The following is a 16,882-nucleotide window of genomic DNA, read 5'->3' as shown; positions in this document are numbered from 1 at the left end:
GTGACAACAAATGTATCATAAGCATAACGCATATTGACTGATGACAATGGCAACCCGATATTGCACATGGTGTTGAGATCTTACTGAGAATATCTTCAAGCTGCAGTTCCTGCAATGGCACCCATCGCCCAGTCTCATATAGCATGGCCGGTCCTTCTATCGCTGACTCTCCTGTCGATTGTTGTTCTGCTGGTTCCTCTGCTGCTCTTCTTATTTCTGCAAGCTATAGGCCCTATGTGCTGTATGTAAGTTACAAAATGAAAAAATTATACAAAAAAATCAGAATCAGGGCAAAGAATAATATTTTATGACAAACTCCCACGATGAAGACAATGAAATAATTGATTGTTTTACCAAAACGGAATCACAGGTTCAGTGCAGACAGACAGTTCTCACTAACCCAACAGTCGTGTTCCCTGTTCTGTTCACTGTTCAGAAAATTATATTAATTGAATTTTATTCCCAATCCTTATTTTTATTTACAAGAAAACGAAAATAGATATAACTCAAACTGAACTTTCTTCTATCTATTTTATATTCATATCAATATTTATATTATATTTTGATATCAAAAGACTCGAGAAAATACAGAACACCGCTTTAAGGTTCATTTTTAAACTAAAGGGGCAAGTCAGTTTTACAGAAATAAGAGCAAATACAGGGATCGAGAGTTTAGCTAAACGGCGAAAAGATATTAGGTGTGCATTTTATTTAAAAGCAGTGGAAAAGAAATTTATGGTCCCTGAGTTTAAAAATACTATCAAGCACCACAACACTCGACAGAAAGCAGGTCTGTTTGTGCCAACAATCCGGACAAATGCGTTTTTAATTCTTTTTGGCCGAGAACAACTCGAGACCTGAGAGGTTTTTAGTAAAGAATTGTTGTAATAAAAGAGTTCCCACACCTTTCCTTCTTTCTAGAAGGGTGTAGTGGGAAAATTTTAGATTAGATTAGATGTCGTTGTTATGGATAACGATATTCTAAAACGGGTCTGTTTTAGCCCACCCACCGAGAGCGTTAATAGAAAGTAAAAAGAGAGCCACTACCTATAAAATATAATTAATTATGATTAACACGAGTATTAAATTTTGGCAATAAGATTTTTAGGAGGAATAAAATACAAAATAAAATGCGAGATTAGTACTACTGAGAATAATAATAATATATATTGTGTTGGATTGAGCCACCAACACGTAGCAGCGTACAAAACGTCTTACGCTACAAGTGACAACCAATTACTAACTTCGTGTAGCACTGCGTTGGGCCGAGTTACCAACACGCAGCGGCATATGAAATGTCTTATGCTACAGGTAACAAGTCACCAACTCGGGCAACCTTACGTTAGAATGCGTCACCAACGCACAGCGGCGTACGAGACGTCTTACGCTATAGGCAACACAATTGCTCGTCTCTAGACAGGGGTCGACCCCTGGTCGACAGTCTACAGCAAGGTCGACAGCCAGTAGAGGTCGACAGGTCGACTTGTCCTGCTATACCGAGCAGAGCTTAGAGGCAAAATGCCGAGATACTTGCGATAAATCAAGTAATTCTCCTTATTCAGAAAAACTGAAGACAGAGATGGTTCATGGAACAACATGTATTTCAGAACGAAATAATAAGGCTGATGCCTTCCTTTATATACTATAACATATGCAAATAAGGCCAGTCCATGAGGGCGTGGCTAATCGGGAAAACGATAAAAATAGGGCACAACTCCCTATAATAATATATAAAAAAAACGTTATTTACTTGGTGGCAAATCCACCACAATATATACACAAAGTACCAAACGGTACATCGTACTCCGAGTAACTTTTATTTGAATTATTAAAATCAAATACTAATTTCACTAGGCACGGCACCTAGTGACGTGTTAGAACATCAGCCTTTTTGTTCCTTAATCTCACGAAAAGACTGATGTTCTAGCAATACGCGAACCATATGATAGAATATAAACCACAAAAATTGTCAATCTAATACTCATACAATGTTTATTTTTAAGTATCATTCTGTATATATTATTATATTATCGTTACAATTTTGTACCAATATAACACTGTAAAAATCTGTACAGGAACAATTACACTGTAGATTGTATTAATACACTCTCAAGTATTAACCTTTTATCTTGGCCCGGAAAAGGGGACATTTTTTCTGTTTTAGTATTATTTTTAATCAATAAAGAGTTCAGGATCATCGTAGGCACGTCACACGACTTTTGCTAAAAAGCGATTAATTTAAATTCCTACGTTTTATTCGTTAAAATCTAGCAATTGCTTACTGTTCTTATCAAACCTGTACCTACATTGATTATTTACTTAACAATTTATCAATCATATCTTGTCGCGGAATTCTTACGTTCTGTTGTAGTCTAGTTCACAGTAAGTCTTTTAGTTTTCAGTTTTGTAATTTGTTAGAACCTTGCGAATCTAAGATAATAAGTATGAGCATGAAACGCGACCCCAAAACTACCTTCGTTTTAGACTCAAATCCATGGCCATTTTAATTTCTTTCCTATTTTAATACAGCCCATACACAAGTCTATGACACTGTGCTCCAATGTTTACGGGGTGACTAACTGCACTAATACCTGAGAGATCATTCTTTTATATGCGTTCTGATAGATTGAGGCTTACTACGTTATCTGTAGTATTCGCACTCGGATAATCACTGCATAGGTAGTATATCGTGAGGTCATACTACCGATTCCGTAATATTTTTACTACGAGTAGAGTAGTATTTCATGCAATATACACTGCAATATGATATAATACAATTATGATATTATTCTAATATTTGAATAATATTTTACTGTTATAAGAATTGGTTCCAATTTAAGTTATTGTTAGTTATTCAGTAATTATATGCCATTTTCATTATCACATTATCGGTAGAAGCAAATAAAACATTACAGATATTTATTTGATTAAAATAATATATCAATTATATTGCTCAAAAGTAAACATTCTGAGAGGTGTGAAAACCAGATATTTGAAATCAGCTCGAAATTCTGAACTAGATGCCACTCTGATCACATAGCCCACCTTCAAAGGGAATAAATCACTTTTTTGACAGCTTTTTGATGCCCTCCTGCTCTATTATCTTCATGGTGCTTACATTACCACCGACAAATATCTTGGATTTGCGAAGTATATATATATATATATTTGGAAAATTATTGCGAAAAAAGTAAACTTTTAGTATATGCGTTACAAATTTGTTTCGTGCGGAGCACTCATCAGACGCGATTGTACTAAAATGAAAAGCTTTACCGAATGTGCCAAAATATACCAAAATATCAGAAATGGGCTCGCTGTGGTAATCATGTAATTCAGTGCTAAATGTAACCGAAAAGATAACTCCTAGCATGTCTGCAATTAGAAGTAAATTCATTTCTTTTATTTAATGTGCCTAAGTGTGGTTTGCATATTATGAAGTATTTTTCAAGTAAACATAATTTGCATCGTTTTGTTTTGTTTGTGTATGGTTGTGCTTGAGCTAGTATTTTCCATGTTATGTTGTATGTTGAGTTGCTTTCTTTTAACTTCCAAATGTGCTTGCTCAATTCTGTGTGGTGTTGTTTATTTTTGTGGTTAAACGAGGCTTTATGGTTACTGTATCTAGTTTTAAATTCGGTTGAGCAAAGTCCTATGTAGGTTGCTACGTGGTTGTTTGTGTTGTTGCTCACTGTTGCTTGATATATCACATTTTTGGCTCTGCATTTTCCTTCCAAAGGGCAGTTGTTCTTTTGTCTGCAGTTGCAACTTTTTTCGTTGTCTTCTCTTTGTAGTGTACTGGTTTTATTAAGGGTTTTGTTGCTCCCATCAATGATTGTTTTCATGTTTGGCATTACTGAGTAGCTCAGTTTTAAGGTGTGTCTATTAAATATTGCTTGGAGTGGGTGTTTCTTTGGGAAGCATGTTGTAACTATGCTGAAGAGTTTTTGTCCGATATTGGTTGCAACATTGGCGCTGAATGGTGGGTTGTACCATGTGATTTTTCTTTGTCTGTTACGTTTTTTAGGTTTTTTCATGTTGGTTTCATATTGTAGTTTGCTGTTGTATCCACTTTTGTGGAGTGCTTCTTTGTATGGTGGTACTGTGCTATTAAATTGTTGTTCATCTGATGAAAGTGCGTTTAGTCGTTTGTTTATGTTGTTAAAAGACCACAAAGATAACTTCACAAACCACCCTACATGTAGACTAATCAATCCAACAAAATCGGAAATAGGAAAAATAAGCAAAACTCTGCTCACAGGTATCAACAAAAAAGTGACAAGAGAAACTAATGTAGAATTATGGCGAAGTACGGGTGACGTACTGAATTGGTTTAGAGAAATAAAGGAAAAGCAACAGCAAGCTTTTATTACTTTTGACGTTTGTGAACTTTACCCTTCAATTACAGAGGCACTATTAAAAAAAGCATTAGATTTTGCAAGCAACATAACAAATATCACAGAAGACGAAAAGGCACTCATACTACATGCAAAAAGATCGCTTGTATTTCACAACGACACGGCCTCGTCAAAGAAGAACTCTAATAAATTGTTTGACGTGACTATGGGTAGTTACGACGGAGCGGAGACTTGTGAATTAGTAGGGACTTACTTACTGACTCAAATACCCAAAGAATTGACTCGCAGCATTGGACTATACAGAGACGACGGACTTGCGGTTTGCAAGGGTACACTACAAGCTATAGAGAGAACAAAGAAACTGATATGCAACATATTTAATAAGAACAACTTGAAAATTACTATTGAGGCGAACAAACGATTAGTGAACTTTCTTGACGTAACTTTAAATCTACAAGATGGCAGCTTCAAGGCTTTCCAAAAACCAGGCAACACAATACTATATGTGCACAAACAAAGCAACCATCCACCTTCCATATTGAAAAACTTACCAGACAACATAAACAAACGACTAAACGCACTTTCATCAGATGAACAACAATTTAACAGCACAGTACCACCATACAAAGAAGCACTCCACAAAAGTGGATACAACAGCAGACTACAATATGAAACCAACATGAAAAAAACCTAAAAAACGTAACAGACAAAGAAAAATCACATGGTACAACCCACCATTCAGCGCCAATGTTGCAACCAATATCGGACAAAAATTCTTCAGCATAGTTACAACATGCTTCCCAAAGAAACACCCACTCCAAGCAATATTTAATAGACAAACCTTAAAACTGAGCTACTCAGTAATGCCAAACATGAAAACAATCATTGATGGGAGCAACAAAACCCTTAATAAAACCAGTACACTACAAAGAGAAGACAACGAAAAAAGTTGCAACTGCAGACAAAAGAACAACTGCCCTTTGGAAGGAAAATGCAGAGCCAAAAATGTGATATATCAAGCAACAGTAAGCAACAACACAAACAACCACGTAGCAACCTACATAGGACTTTGCTCAACCGAATTTAAAACTAGATACAGTAACCATAAAGCCTCGTTTAACCACAAAAACAAACAACACCACACAGAATTGAGCAAGCACATTTGGAAGTTAAAAGAAAGCAACTCAACATACAACATAACATGGAAAATACTAGCTCAAGCACAACCATACACAAACAAAACAAAACGATGCAAATTATGTTTACTTGAAAAATACTTCATAATATGCAAACCACACTTAGGCACATTAAATAAAAGAAATGAATTGACTTCTAATTGCAGACATGCTAGGAGTTATCTTTTCGGTTACACTTAGCACTGAATTACATGATTACCACAGCGAGCCCATTTCTGATATTTTGGCATATTTTGGCACATTCGGTAAAGCTTTTCATTTTAGTACAATCGCGTCTGATGAGTGCTCCGCACGAAACAAATTTGTAACGCAAATACTAAGTTTAATTTTTTCGCAATAATTTTCCAAATATTTCATGCTCCACTAATAATCTTTTAGATTTTTAGTGTAGAGTTTTCTTTTTATATGCTTTTGCACTTGCTTTTAGTTTATATATATATATATATATAGTATATATATATAGTATATATATATATATAGTATATACATGTATATAGTATAGCCAAGAAACTCATTCTCCACCTTCTCTAAGTCCTTTTCAAGCTCTTTTACGCTGTCTGTAGCATGAGTATATGCTCCCTCACTTCGGTTTGGTTGAGCACTCTGTGAGAGGTGCGGCACTATTAGCCTTTGTGCAAAGCTCATCACTTTTGTGATTTGAGCACTTGGTCCCAGCACATTGACTTTCTTAAAGCCTGTGAGACAACCTAGTTGTTTCATGGCAGGAAGTCAATTCTCATTGGTAATGGGATTTGTGTCCCTTGCCTAAGCTCTGAGCTGCACTGATGAGGCTTCAATAGCCGAAACAGTACTGTCTGTAGCATGAGTATATATATATATATATATATTTGAAAAATTATTGCGAAAAAAGTAAACTTTTAGTATTTGCGTTACAAATTTGTTTCGTGCGGAGCACTCATCAGACGCGATTGTACTAAAATCTTATTTTAGTACAATCGCGTCTGATGAGTTCTCCGCACGAAACAAATTTGTAACGCAAATACTAAAAGTTTACTTTTTTCGCAACAATTTTTCAAATATTTCATACTCCACTAATAATCTTTTAGGTTTTTAGTGCAGAGTTCTCTTTTTATATGCATTTGCACTTGCTTTTAGTTAATATATATATATATATATATTAACATATTTATATAGATAAAGATATATATATATATATATATTATATATATATATATATCTTTATCTATATATATCTTTATCTTATTTATATATATATATATATCTTTATCTATATATATCTTTATCTTATTTATATATATATATTATATAGATATAATATATATATATTGTTATGTTTCTGCACAGAAGCAATTAAATAGAGTATTAAATTAGAGAAATGGTTTATTGCACACTCCAGAGACAACTGATTTGATAACAGAAAACCCAAGTATTTATATGTTTGGTCATAGAAAAGCTTTGTAAAAAGCTACAAGCATTATTAATAGCTATAATGAGACAGTACTATATAATATTAGCTTGTATAAAGCTTTAGCTAAAAAGCATAATGTTTGTTGGCAAAGTACCAGTAATACTTGGCACTTGCATGACACCTCCTCACTAAGCTAAAGGTTCTTTCTGGTTCTCTTAGACCTTCGGGGTTTGTCTCTGCTATACTCATCTCCATCAGGTAGACGAGGGTTGCGTGGTCTTCTTCTAGACGGAGGTTGCTCTGTTACAGTTGTAGGGGCTGGTAGTTGCAGTTTTGTCTCCTCTGTTATATCAGGTTTATCTCCAGGGTCTTGATCTTCTTCTGTTGAGTATCTTGGTCTGAGTTGTTCAACATGTCTTCTCCAAGTAGGTCCCTTTGGTACCACTTTGACATTGAGACTACGAGTTCCATATATCTTAGTAACAATGGCTGGAACCCATCTAGGTTGTCTGTTGCGTCTAGGTCCATGATACAAGGCATAGCATGGTGCTCCAAGATTGTAGCTGTGTATCTTGCCAACTGTCTTTTCTGCTGATCGGTTGACTTCTCTGGATTGATTAAACTGTGCTATGTGTGCGGGTGATGGCAATAGGATGTCAATCTTGCATCTCATCTGTCTTCCATTCAGCAGCTGACTGGGAGAGTATCCTGTAGGAAGTGGTGTCCTTCTATAGTGCATCAGGACCTGTTGTAGTGGTGATTTAGGTGAGAGTGACGATTTCTTCATGACTTGTTTGAAGGATTGTACTAGTCTTTCAGCTGCGCCATTTGTAGCTGGATGGTAGGGTGCTCCAGTGAGGTGAACAATGCTTCTCTCTTGACACCACTGCTGAAACTCTCCTGAGGTGAAGCTGGTAGCATTGTCAGTGACTATGGTGAGAGGGTATCCAAAGTGTGCGAATATCTCCTCTAAGATGTCTGTGGTAGCTCTGGTAGAAGTAGATGACGTCCTGTGTATGCATGGATACTTTGAGTAGGCATCTATCATCACTAGCCATTGGCTGCCCATGAAGTTCACTGCATGATCTAAGTGAAGACGACTCCATGGCTTCTCAGGTAGCATCCAGGGATGTATAGGATACTTCTGTGGAAGCTTCTGGTGTTCAGCACAGGCAGTGCACTGTCGGCTTGTCTCCTCTATATCAGAGTCAATGCGAGGCCAATAGACAGCAGTTCGAGCTAGCTTCTTCATTCTTTCCATTCCAAAGTGTCCAAGGTGAAGGATCTTTAATACTTCCTGTTGTAACTTGACAGGAATGACTACTCTGTTGCCATATAGAAGACAACCTTCAGTGATAGAAAGTGAATCTGAGATCTTGTGGAAGAGTGACAGCTGAGTCTCCTTCATCTCTTTGTTACCAGGCCATCCTTCTGCTGTGTAGCGCATTACTGTGGCTAGTGTTGGGTCTTTCTTTGTCTCCTTTGCTAGAACATTGTAGTCTGTAGAGTTGAGCTGTTGTCCAATAGTGTGAATAGTGCATACTGTATCAACATCATCCTCATCTTCTCTTGCATCAAACTCTTTATCAGGTCCAACTGGCAGTCTTGAGAGGACATCTGCATTTTGATAATGCTGGGTAGATCTGTATTCTATGGTGTAGTCATACTGATTTAGTACCAGTGCCCATCTTGCTAGTCTGTTGGCTGCTAGAGCTGGAACTCCTTTGGTAGGTCCTAGAAGTGTGAGAAGAGGTCTGTGGTCAGTTACTAAGATAAACCGTCGACCATACAGGTACTGGTGATACTTCTTTAGAGCAAATATGATTGAGAGAGCTTCTTTTTGTATTTGTCCATATTTCCTCTGTGTGCTGGTCAGTGTTTTTGAAACATTGGCTATTGGTCTCTCACTTCCATCAGGATAACGATGAAATAGTACAGCTCCCAGTCCAGTTTCTGAAGCATCACATGAGATTCCAATGTCAAGATCTGGGTTGAAGTGTGCTAAGACACTATCAGTTGATAGCATATCTTTCAGTTTGTTGAAGCTCTTTTCTTGTTCAGTGCCCCACTTCCAGGTCTCTGCTTTGCGTGTCAGTTTGTGCAATGGTCCTGTGAGTTGTGACAGATTGGGTATGAACTTGCTGTAGAATTGTGTAGCTCCTAAGAAAGATCTTAGCTGAGTTAAGTCTGTTGGGACTGGCATCTGTTGTACTGCATCTGCCTTCTTTCCTTTAGTGATTCCCTTTGAAGTGAGTTTGTGTCCCAGATACTCTACTGTAGGTTGAGCAAAACAGCACTTGTCTTTTCTACATCTGAGCCCTCTTTCTTCTAATCTTTGAAGAAGTTGACGTAAGTTTTGTAGATGGCTCTCTGCATTGGCTCCACTCACTAGTATATCATCTAGGTATACTGCTACTCCTGGGAGGTCTTGTGTCAGTTGCTCCATGATTTCTTGAAAATACCCTGGTGCTGAGCTTATGCCAAAGGGCAACCTCTTCTGTAGTAGTACTCCTCGGTGTGTTGATAGTGCTAGTCGTCGTTGACTTTCTGGTGCCAACAATATTTGATTGTAGGCATCTGCTAAATCACTCTTTGTGTAGCAATAGCCTCCACCTAGTTTTCTGATTAGATCTTCTGGTAGTGGGATAGGTTTCCTATGTGTTTCTAGCTGATTATTGATAGTCTTGGAGTAGTCTCCACATACTCTGATCTTCCCTGCAGCTTGACCTGTTGTACATTTGCGTACAGGTACAACTGGTGTTCCATACTGGTTGAATTGAGTTGGTTCCCATATGCCTTTAGCTACACCTGCTTCGTATGCTTGGTTGAGCTCTTCTGTCAAGGCAATAGGAACTGGTCTGGGTCGGCAGAAGACTGGCTTTGTTGAAGGTTTGAAGTTTATCTCTAGTTCAAAGTTCTTGAGACATCCTAGCTCGTCTTTGAATATTTCTGGAAATTCTTTGCACATCTCCTTACACTTGATTTGTAACCTCCCATCTGGCTGGTTCTCTGTGATTGTTGATACAAGGTTCTGTTGTAGCTTGTCATCAATAGAGATGCCTAGTTGCTGTATAGCAGTTCTTCCTAGTAGGTTGAGATCTTGTACAGCACTAATCACAAATGGTAGTCTGACTTCTTTCTGTGCATCCAATTGGGCAGTTAGCTCACATCTGCCAAGCGTCTCTATGAGATGTCCTGAGGCTGATTTGTAGTTAACTGTAGTAGGTTTTAGGTTTGGCTTTCCTAGCTTCTCCCATATTGATTTACAGATGAAGTTGTCACATGCTCCAGTGTCCAGTTCAAGTGTGAAGTTGTCTCCCTCCAGTTTGATGTTTTCAGCAAGTTTCACCATCTTGGTTGATGTGCATTCTATCATCTTTACTGGTTTTTCTGCTGCAGATGATTTCTTTTTCTTGCATGCTCTTTCTATGTGACCTTGTTTAGAACAAAAGTTGCAGGTGGCTGCTTTGAATCTGCAGTCATCCGCTGTATGGTTAGTTCGGTCACATCTGTAGCATAGCTTTCCTTCCTTCTGCTTGTCAGGTGTAGAGTTGTTTTTCTGGATTGGTTTGTATCTTGATTTCTGTTGAGCAACCTTGTTGACTTTAGACGAGTTTCCATAAACTGTCTCTTTGGCAACTTTAGCTGCTTCTTCTGTTTCCTGTGCTACCTGTATAGCTTTGTTGAAGTTGAGTTCATTGTCCTTGACCTTGAAGAGAGATTTGAGAACTGCTTCATTGTTTACAGAGCAGATAAATCTTGTTCTGAGAGCCTCATCTAATGGATCTGTAATGTCTATGAAGGCACATGTAGTTGCATCTTGACGAATTCTGGCAGCTAACTCTTGAATAGTTTCTCCAGGTTTCCTCTGCATGTCACTTCAATACTTGTAACGCTCTCTAACAATGAAGCGCTTAGGGTCATACTGGTCTTTGAGAAATTCCAGTATTTCATCCATGTTGAGGTCGTTGATCTGCTTGGGTGTTGAAAGCTGAGCTGCCATATTACTAAGCTGCTTGTAGAGTGTAGGCTGTTGGTTGGTGAGAAAAGTGCCAGCAATCTTGTCTTGATGAATAGAATTTGCTGCAATGAATGTGTTGAATCTGTCTATGTAATCTGTTAGTAGCTCTGCTGTTGGATCAAAACCTGGGAAGGCTGGAACAGCGGTTGCAGCTGTTTCTTGTTTCCGTTGTAGGTTTTGTAGTAGTAGCTCCATCAGTTTCTTATTCTCCTCCATTCTTTCATCTTGCTGACCTCTGTATTCCTCTTGTTGCTGCTTGAACTCCTCATGCTGCTGTTGTCTATGCTCTTCTTGCTGCTTTCTCTGCTCCTCTTGCTGCTGTCTCTGGTCCTCCTGCTGCTTCTGCATTAGCTTGATCAGGTCTGCTACTTCTGCCATTGTAGTGGTGCAATTTTGAACAGTTACTCTTGTAATAAACTAGAACTCTTTGTATCGATTTTATCAATGATAAAATCTGAACAAAACTCTTTGTAACTGTTCAAAAGAGAAATCCTTGTCGCCAATTAGCTTCTGTTATGTTTCTGCACAGAAGCAATTAAATAGAGTATTAAATTAAAAAAATGGTTTATTGCACACTCCAGAGACAACTGATTTGATAACAGAAAACCCAAGTATTTATATGTTTGGTCATAGAAAAGCTTTGTAAAAAGCTACAAGCATTATTAATAGCTATAATGAGACAGTACTATATAATATTAGCTTGTATAAAGCTTTAGCTAAAAAGCATAATGTTTGTTGGCAAAGTACCAGTAATACTTGGCACTTGCATGACATGTATATATATATACAGTGTGACATGGATAACTCACCCTCGGATATAGCGAACACATGGTTAACTCGAATGTATTTGCTTGGTCCGTTCCCACGCAATGATAAATGGCTTTATATAACTCGACCTCGGCACCGTTAATTCGAACAGTTTTTTGCTGAATTCACAAACGGTTTCCGTTCAATTTATTTCGAAAGTGTTTCCACTAGCCGCGGAGCTGAGACTACTCCGCTTTCTTAACAAAAGCGCTTTTAGTATGCGTATAGTGTACGTATAATTTCCCCCGTACCGTATAATAGAACCGAAAAAGAAATCGTATAAAAATGATAAATAAGGGTCGCTAAGACGTTCGCTTTGTTACGGCCAAGTTATAAACGTTGAAAGATATTAGCGATAAAAATTTAATAAAGATAGACACAGCATGCAAAAAACATATTGTAACAGTGATTATATGCGGATACATAAAGATAAAATGTCACAAATAGGCTCGTGGCTTGTCGTCTGCTACAACAGACATCCGCTTTACGATGGCATCACGCAAGCAAAGAAAAGCGTAGAAACCTTTTGACAAACTTAAAGTACTCGAGGAAATCGAAGCAGGACAAAAGCTATCTGCATTATCAAAAAGAGAAAATCTTCCAAAAAGTAGTGTCAACATGGATTAAACAAAAAGAAAGAATAAGATCATTATGTGACCAAAATTCATCAAGGCTAAGAGATTGTTCAACGTCTCACGATGATTTGGATGGTGTAATATTGACTTGGTTTAGACAAGTACGTAGTGAAGGCGTACCTATCGATGGGCCAATTTTGTTAGAAAAGGCTAACAAGTTTTTAAGGTCTATAATAACTGTTTAAAATCTATTTCTACAATAAGTCACACTGTTGATCTTTGTCAAAAAGTACCTTGTCACAGACTACACTCGATAAGTTTTTTAAATGAAACAACTGTCTTCTGAGCGTTTTAACTGCGATTAGGTTTTGCCAATTTTATTCTGAAAAAGTTCTGGCAGTCACATCACCTAAAACAACACACAAATCTCAAGTGTAAAAATATTTTTACTTTCTGATAAATACTTTAAAACTCTACATCAGATGCCCTTTAACTTACAACAAACAACCTATACTTTAGTTTTATATATACATGTAGTTTGTATATGTATCTACTGGTAAATACATTCACTTGTGACTGTGCTCTGATAACTTGAACGCTCTGATAACTCAAACACTTTCGCTCGGTCCAGTGAAGTTTGAGTTATCCATGTTTCACTGTATATGTAAATCTTTGTGTTTCTATGTTTGTCATTAGTGTGCCCAGTTACAGCAAAAACGTTTTAAAAAACAAAACATCTCTTTTGCATTGGAATTAAATTTGAAACTTTCCTGTCCGCAGACAGGCGTACTATCCATTACACTGCCCCATCCAACTAGGAATACTAATAAATATTTGTGGGCATACTTATGCACCTGCTAATCTTCCGTGCTGATTGATTAAAATAGCACACAGATACAAAGAGATACAAAGCTAGCCAAACTTAGAAATCTGAAATTTAAATCCCAAAATTTCTTTTTCAGATAGATCGGACAAGGTAAAAATTAAATGCAAAAGATATCCCATACAAAACCAATAATGTACATATATGTACATTTGTATGTACATACATATGTATATATAAATAACTGCATTTATATGTCGTGGACTACCACACTATAAAGAGTATTTCAAAAAATTTGAATGCTGAAATTTAAAAACCACTTGGTCTGTCGAAATAAACATTTACTACAGTTTTACTTGCGCATTAAAGAATGTCGAAATGATCGTAAATCAAGGTTTGATAGAATCCTCACTCACCCTCTGCTCTCACAGCACTGTCTGACTTTTGGTGAGATGGCAAGGGAGAGGTAGGAGAAGCTATGGGTGCTTCTGTGACATTCTCAATGCATTCACCAGCATCAGCTACGATCTCTTCATGGTGAAACATGGATGGGTCATTGATGTCTACGCCGACTATATCATTACATGAGGTCCCATATAGAGCATCACTTTCCAACTCTAACGTAATGACACGGCAAATCTTCAGGAGCTGAAACAAAGTCGAGTGGGAAAAGGTCAAAGTTCGTGAGACAAACCGGCTGATCTCACCTAATCAATGTAAAAGAAACCAGAGAGCAAGTTGAGCGATATAGGGACTAACAGACAGAACATGTCATGACTAACAAACCAACAACATTAAACAAAGTTCCTCATACGGTTAAGCTACCTTGAAAGTAAACCAAACAGTATTGAATAGTGTCAACACTCACCTGGTGGTAAGCTCTCCTCTGAAACTGAGCTGCTATCGGTGCGACCAGAGTCAGATGTAGATGAGCTGTCCGAATGAGGCCAATAGAAAGTAGGACTAAAGGCCCTAGCCTCATTCTCACAGACACGAGGTGAAGATGAGAATGTTCCAGAGGAATAAGGTGCCCTGGCTGTTGCGCTAAATAAAAGGAAATCTCATTAAAACGAGAACACAGTCTAAATGCTGTTCATGTCTCCATGAATATGAAATATATAGCCTTGCTTCACTTAACGAAGTAGAGATAATAAAGCCATATATCTATACAATATGTACACACTTGCTGATAGGTATAAACTGCTGTGAGAGTAACAGGTGATACAAAACAAAATATTTTCCTGCAGTTTTTACATTCACACCAAACAGTTTCTGAGCACTGTCACAAGTTCATGTATTTATTAGTAGATAAGTGTACATATGCAAACTATATAGAAATCAAATGCATAGATAGCTTGTTGCAAATTAAAAGGCTTCTACTGTAAAGTTAAAAAAATTTCATCAGAAAGTATAGAAGCTTTTTTATCACTTGAGATTGGTTTGTCGGTTTAGGTGATGTGATTGCAAGAATGTTTCCAGATTAAAATTGGCAAAACTTGATCGCTGTTGAAACGCTAAGATAAAAGAAATATTTTTCTTTTGAGTGTTTTAACCAAGATCAATTTTGCCAATTTTTCTTTAAATTTATTCGAATGTTAGCACACTTTTCCTTGCTTTTGGAGGGCCATCGCTAAGCGGAAGTTTGGTAAATTTGATTTTTTGCAAACCTTTACAGAAATGATTAACAAAAATATTTTGCCGAGGATGGTAATAACCACGTATAAGAACTACTAAAAGTTGAGGTTTATCTCCATGGCTTGGAATAAAGTGATATTCTAAAGTGATATCAACCGTCGTAGTATAGCCTTTGGGAAAAAACTATTCGAGTTAATCAAGTTGGGGTTGAGTTATCTAAAGCATTTTATCAGTGCGTGGGAACGGACCAAACAAATCTGTTCGAGTTAACCATGTGTTTGAGCTATCCGAGAGTGAGTTAGCTGAGTCTGACTGAATCTGCAAAACTATCAGGTTATATTCTGTTTTATTATTTGATAACGGTATATAAGTTTCAGATGTTTTGATAGGCTAAAAATAGGCAACGTATTCATATAGAGAAGACAACCTCTGACTATCGCAGTCGACTATCGAGCTATCTTCCAACCCTAGTACAGAGTAATACTGGGGCGATATCAAAAATTCGTTTCGGTACGATATGATGGCGTAGCCAACCGGTATATCGAAATATCGGGTATGTTATTGGAGTTGTCTTGTCTGCCAGAAAAAGCTGCCAAGGGAGAACAACTCCCTAATGAATCCATGTACCAGTATAATTCTTTGACGAATCGAATATCAAATCGTGTAAAAATATGTATTATTGGCGATATCGTCAAATATCGACGATATCCGATATTTCAATATGGGCAGAAAGCACTCGGCACGGTCGGTATCAGAAAGTGGTAGCGACTGTGTACCGAAATATCGTAATATCGTAATATCGTCCCAGCACTAGTATAGAGTCAGTCACACTGCCCATTGTTCAAGGTGATTTGTTTTGCCTACATGAGATTTAGCTCAGCCAGTTGGCTGTATGCCAAGTTTTGTGAGGAAAGCTGAAAAAGAGTACACCTCACCTCTGCCTGTTGAGATCGCAGTAGACTCTCTAGCCCAGGGGTGTCAAACTCGTTTTCACCGAGGGCCACATCAGCGTAAGGGCTGTCCTCAAAGGGCCAGATGTAACTTATAATTGTAATGAAATGTAATCGAATAATATAAAATAACTTAAACTAGTCTTTGATATTAAATAACTCTGACTTTATTACTTAAAGTTGCAAACAGAACAGTTGCACAGCAAAACATGCAGAACACTTGTTTTCGAAAAAAATCAGAAAAGTTACACAATACCCATCAACATTGGCATACTTTCAGTAAAATCAAAAATTGTGAGCTACTAAGAACATGAATTTGTTGGCATACACACATTAAATCTGCAAACACTAAATATTGCAACAGCAGCAACACAAAATCAATATGTAAGCAGCAAAAAATCAAAAAATTATTTGCTATTTGCTGAAACAAAGTTAGACTTACACCAAAGAAATTACAAAATATACAGTGTTTGACTAAAATTAGTAATTTATTACATACAATACAAAGTTATGAATATTATTTATACATGTACAGTTAGTCATGAACATGAAAATCACGAAAGTTCGAATTTTTCCTCGCGAGTATTATCTTCATAACATAGCAAACCTACATCCCAATATAACTCAAATAAACTGTCATAAACATGTTTCAAACAATAACATTATGTTCAGTAACTCTGTTCTTGACTTTTCAGACTTCAGAGGCCGTTCTAAGAATGAATATGATCCTATCGAGATTGAATGATAACTTTTGTCTGACTACGGTTGACAGCATAAAAAGTGCATTTTTATTTGAGTGTAACGATGCAAATTGACAAAATTAAAAGTTAGTAAACACTTTGAAACATTAAAAATAATGTTTCAATTTGATTTATGCAGTCTTTCACTGTCTTACCCCTTCTGAATCTGCATATTTACTTTTGGAGTTGAAAGAAATTGATCGAGAACGAGAAATTTTAAAGTGACGGCGATGATTTTCGGTTCAGTAGATGTCGAAATGGGCGTAGTAATTTAGTTATAACTTTTGCCAGAGAGATCATTGAGGTATATATGTACGTTTGTTTGATTGGCCAAAAATTTTACTTCTGACTAATCAAAATTATTCTTATGTAATTTAAAAATAACAACAA

This window comes from Watersipora subatra, chromosome 3 (genome assembly GCF_963576615.1).
Source record: "Watersipora subatra chromosome 3, tzWatSuba1.1, whole genome shotgun sequence".
Taxonomy (NCBI): Eukaryota; Metazoa; Bryozoa; class Gymnolaemata; order Cheilostomatida; family Watersiporidae; genus Watersipora; species Watersipora subatra.
Note: the sequence above shows the minus strand (reverse complement) of the source record.